The sequence below is a fragment of the Pogoniulus pusillus genome, chromosome 7 (assembly GCF_015220805.1).
Source record: "Pogoniulus pusillus isolate bPogPus1 chromosome 7, bPogPus1.pri, whole genome shotgun sequence".
Lineage (NCBI taxonomy): Eukaryota > Metazoa > Chordata > Aves > Piciformes > Lybiidae > Pogoniulus > Pogoniulus pusillus.
The window spans coordinates 30,963,265-30,968,752 of NC_087270.1; positions in this window are offsets into that span (position 1 = coordinate 30,963,265).

A 5,488-nucleotide genomic window follows, 5' to 3' on the forward strand; every position below is an offset into this window, starting at 1 on the left:
GGCATGTATTAAGTTTCAGAACATGGAGGCTGTCAGGAAGCTAACACCCTGCAGCAAGGGCAGAGAGCCAGCAGGGAAGACCAAGCTTAACCAAAGGGCCCATATTCCTCAGTCAGGTGATAGAGGAGTGTTTCCTCCAGCCCTTCAGACAGAGCCTGCCCCTTTTGTGTGCTGGCTCTGATGTTTGAATTAGTTTCCTTTTTCAGCCTCAGGGTTTTAAACCCACCTCTCTCACTTCACAGGGGTATGTCTTAACCACCAGTTGCTGGGCGGGTTCACTTTCTACTCCTGAATTTGGGCTGGGCTTTTAGTACGTCTTGAACCATTCCTTGCATCACTAACAGCACAAGATGGAGCATGACTCCTAAAGCATGCTGGTGGGAGTGGATAGTTCTGCTCTCGAGATCCTCATCTCCACCTCAATTCTCCCAGATTCACTTAATGCAAAATATAACTTGGGAGCAGCTTTCCCCCATCATTAAAAAAATGAGAAATGCTCCAAAGGCTTTTTATATAGCAGCTGCAATGTAGGATAACCTAAAGCTTCACATCATTGCATGAGAATGAACATAAGGATAAAGTGGTCACCAGTTCACCAGCATTAGTACTCTGGGCGCAAGAGGCCTTCTGCCCCTTCCTCCTTTTCTTGCACAGCATGCCCACAAGTCCAAGAGCATATATTGGCAATCTAGAGTCAGGGGCAGATGACACACTAGACCATACTAGACAGGGACAAACCCTATGCTAAGCTGAGCTCAGCAGCCCTAGCGAACTTAGTTCACGCTTAAGACCTGCCTGAAGGGCTCAGATTTCCTGTCAGCGACACAGCACCACAACCCTTAGCAAATTCAGCTGTGGATCTTCTCCCACAGAAGAGGGGCACGAAAGGAGACAAACATTCCCCAGCACAACAGTGCTCAAGTGGTGGAGGCTGCTGAGGGAATGCAGCCTGCTCATCACAAGGCAAGTTCACACACTATGGTTTCAGATGCTGGCTACAGAGAGGTTTCACAGCAGTGCAGAGCTGCCATGGTACATAACCACTACTAAGGAGTGTCACCAGTAGGGACTGGTGAGGAATCAGACAAGCCTGCTGAGGTCTTTCTCCTTACAGGCCGAGTTCGCTGTGCCCTTTCAGGCTGCACGCCTGCAGTCTGCTCCTGTCAGAGGGCTTTTCACAGTGCTGGGGAACCACAGCCATTCCAGAGGTCACATAAAGTAGGTCCCAAAGTACATGCAGATTGCCAAAGATACACAACTGAGAGACAATGGAAACTGCAAGAAGGGGCAGTGTTTAGGTTGGACTGGATGATCTTCAAGATCTCTTCCAATCTGGTTGGTTCTATGGTTATGGCAAGGGCAACACATAGGAGAGTGGTAGTAGGAAGCACCACCCAGCCTGACCCACAGGGAAGATGGTGTTAAGAGCACTGGGACAGGCTGCCCAGAGAGGCTGTGGAGTCTCCTTCTCTAGAGTTCTTCAAAACCTGCCTGGATGTGTTCCTGTGTGACCTTGCCCTATGAGATCCTGCTTTGCAAGAGGATTGGACTCAATGATCTCTGGAAGTGCCTTCTAGCCCTACCATTCTATGATTCTAAGATTCTATGACTAAAAGGACATTTACAGCTATATTCTCTTCTCCCATGAGTAGCAGTATAGGCATCCTATTCCTTGTCTGCCTCAGGGGGACCAGAATTTAGAAGATCCCTAGCGGGAATGAAGACTTCTCTTTACTCCAGCATATAATCTTTATCTCCCTTTCTCTAAGAAAGATGAAATACAGCATCAGAAAGTATCTGCAATTCACCCCTCATTAGGCTCAATATGGGAGAAGAGGTGTCAGGGGACCATCTGCTTGCACAAGCTAGGATCCTGGAGAAGGATTCAGCCTAGTTACTTCTCCCTCGGGCTCAGGACTCATGAGTCTGACTCAGTGCTGTTCCCTGCTCCACACCTTTGGATATAAACTGGCTTCCAGAGGTTGGTACAGCAACCAGAACAATCACCCGTTAAACAGGGATTACAGAGGGCTGAAGCTGGGCTGAATTGCTGAGGACAAGCTCAATGCAAGACAGTCAATTCTAACCCCCCACATGGAGGAATGGGGATGAATGGAGCAAGGTTCACCCATCAGAGCTCTGGGCAATACACTGATCTCATTCAAGTGGGCCATGTGGCTTTTCAAAAGCCTTTTTGTTTTAAAACTGACTATTGAAGTACTCCAGAATTCACATGATTTCTCCCATTTCCTTCAAATGTCATGTGTCTCATGAGAACCAAGGGTTTGATTATTCATCCAGGTTTGGGAGTCATAAGAGTTTGCACCCTGCTGGGAAAGGGTCTCTCATCCAGCTCGGCATGCCCCATGTGCCAGTCCCTCCACATGTGAAGAACCAAAACCCCAGAGATTTGATAGGGCATTAAAGGTCACTCTCTCTGCACTTCTGTGAAGGGCTTCACAGCTCTTGCTATCCACTTGAAGGAGGGATACTCCCATGAGGGTCATGCAACTATACTCCATCAGCAAGGCTATGGGGAAGACATCATCCCAGTTTAAAGACACTTGTGTTTAGCATAGACACTTCCTTGCAGACACATGCACTGGGAAGAGACCCTGTTGCCTACTTAGGTATCTGTTGCCATTGGAGGGACCCATGAGCATCCAAGACACTTGGACAGGGCAGGTGAACACTCTCTAGGTGCTTACCTCAGCCTGGCCTCTATCTTCTACTCCAGAAGGGCATCTAAAATGTCACTGGGCACCTTCATATAGACAGAGTCTCTTCACTCAGAAGGTACCAGAATCCTGTAAGCAACTTCTCATAAATCAGTGGTTAAAAGAGGCAGGAAGGGAACAGAAGGCAGGAATAGGCCCAAAGGGTTTGTTGCAGGTGGGAATGAGAATGGCTTTGTATTGCTAGATGCAAGATGGAATGAGAGATGGAGAAACAACATAGAGAGACACACACACATGCTCAAAGCTACTGTAACCACCAAGCAATAAACAACCATAATGACTCTTTGAATTCTAAATACTGGAGAGGGGGAGTGGGAAAGGGAGAAGGGGCACCTTGGGAACCCAATGCTATCTTTAAAAAATGATAGCAGCAGTAGAAAGACACCATTATGCACAGCAAACTTTCATTCCAGGAAACAAAAAAGTGGACAAATGAAGCAGTTAAGATGTCTGTGTTCACCATCGTAGAATTAATACTGCTCAGAGTGGGGCAGGCAGATTGAACATGTCATACAGAGCTTAAACACAAGGTAAAACCCTAGTTCTCTTTCTCCCCTGTCGTCATGGAGGTCACAAACCCACTCCTCAGCCCAACCTGACTTACAGACCTGGCTACCCTTCTTTCTTACAGTTCCTCACCCATGTGTGTCCCTTCCTGTGAACCCCAGTCTCTTCCCTCTGGCCATGCACCCTGTCTCTCACCTGGGCAGATATTCCCATGGTGGTGGTTCATCAGTGTAACAAGTGCTGATGGGCAGACAGCTCAAGCACAGCTGGCTATCTGCTCCAGCCTTGCACCAGCTCCATCCCTGTGGCACAGAAGCACAAACCTACCTGAAGTGGGGGTTACACCAACCCCACTCCCAGGTGTGAAACAACAGGAGCTGGGCAAAGGCATTCTCCTAATGAATGCATGAGAAGGTCCCAAATGAAGGATGGGGCAGGATGGGTGGAGAGTCAATGGATGAATCAACACTATGGAGACAAGGGCTGAGGCACTTGTTCTGCCTCAGGAATGTGGCAGTGGAGTGACACAGCCCTGAGACAGCCAATATCTACGGAAATGGGTAAGTGGCCTCAAAATGCTAAATGAAGGATGATAATTACAGCAAGATGCATCCTTTTGGTTAATCAGGAAGAAAGCCTGTATGTTATATCATATCAAATTCACACCATAGTCATGGTTGATAGCAAGAGCAAATGATAAAACCTGAAGTTAACCCAAGGGCAGCACTTCTCAGATGTGCAGTGAGTCTGGACTCCAGATCACATCAGCTTGATGAAAAAACCAAACATAACCCAAACCAAAACACCAGTATTTTTCACAGTGCTGCAAATGCCTGTTCTAACCATCAGTTACTGAAACTTAACTAAAACTCTGATGCAGCCTAACCCTGCTCTCATGACTGATCTGCCACAGCATCTGCTTCTCCCAAGACCACAGCTTTTTTGCATATGTAGGCGTATGAAACCTGCTTTGGCACAAGTCCTGGAGCTATACATGCTTACTCAAATTCTCCATCCAGCAGAAACACCTAACCCAAGTCGTTAGGCTGCTTGAAAGTGACATTGTTGTAGCACAGAGTTAACATATTTCATGTGGACTTAATGCCCATATGAGTTCAAACTCCTCAGTTTTGTCCTTCATTTGGAACTTTTTAACCATCAGCACAGCACTGCTTCATGCAAAAACTGATAGTTAACTTCAAGACCATATTGTTTGTATGGTCAGAGAGAAACAGGCTCCACATCCCACAAGGAGAGCTTATAATCAAGTTTTATGTGAGTTATTTGAGCACCCAGGAGCCTCTATCACAAACTAGGAGTAAAGCACTACACAAAGAAAATACTGGAGTCCTTTGATAAGAAATTATACCTCATTTAACCAGGAGTCCTCATCTCTCTGAGGCAAATAATGGGTCTCTGTGGCACCGCCAGAGCCAGCTATGGGATTAAAGCTATAAATATTTTTATTCTCACAGCAGACACAACACACTAAAAAGGCACTCAGTATTATAGCCTCTGTTTTGCAGGACAGCAGGCGGCTACAAATGATCCAGCATCTCATCCACAGTCAGAGGGTTTGCAGCTCAAGCATTCAACCTGCAAGTCTGGAATGCACTGAAGAAAGCTCCTGTCCATTGTAGGATCACACGACTGATGGAGCCCCCCCCCCCCCCCCGAAGAGCCAGGCTGGCTGCCAGACAGAAATTCAGTATGTATCAAGCAGGGATTGCTGTGAAAATAGGAAGGCTCTGTCATCCCTCTGCTTCTCTCCTTTTCTCCAATGCTCCCAGCAGCAGCAATTCCTGGGAACTGTAATACTCTTCTCTCCACACTCATTTTCATTCCAGGGCAAACCCCATTCCCTGCTCTAATTATTTAGGGTCACAGAGGTTGAGGGATCCCACACTGCAAACCAGTGTTAGTCACTGTAAGTGAGCTGCTCGGAGTTAACCACATGTGTAAGTGAATCACAGAAATGTAGAAGAGTCTCTCCCTGGGCAAGGCAAAAAAAAAACTAAACCAACAAAAGTGGTTACTCAGATGAGTGCTTTGAGAAATACTGGTCCTGAGACCAGTGGGTTAGAATTGTTGAGCAGTGAAAGCACCAGCATGAGACCTCATTAAGAGAGAGTGAGTCTGTTTTTCTCTCGTGGGCAACATTCATGTAACTTCAGCCAAACCCCACAGAGGCTAATGGGAAACCCCTCTGTAGATTCTGATGCACCATCCCCTAAAATCCTGTT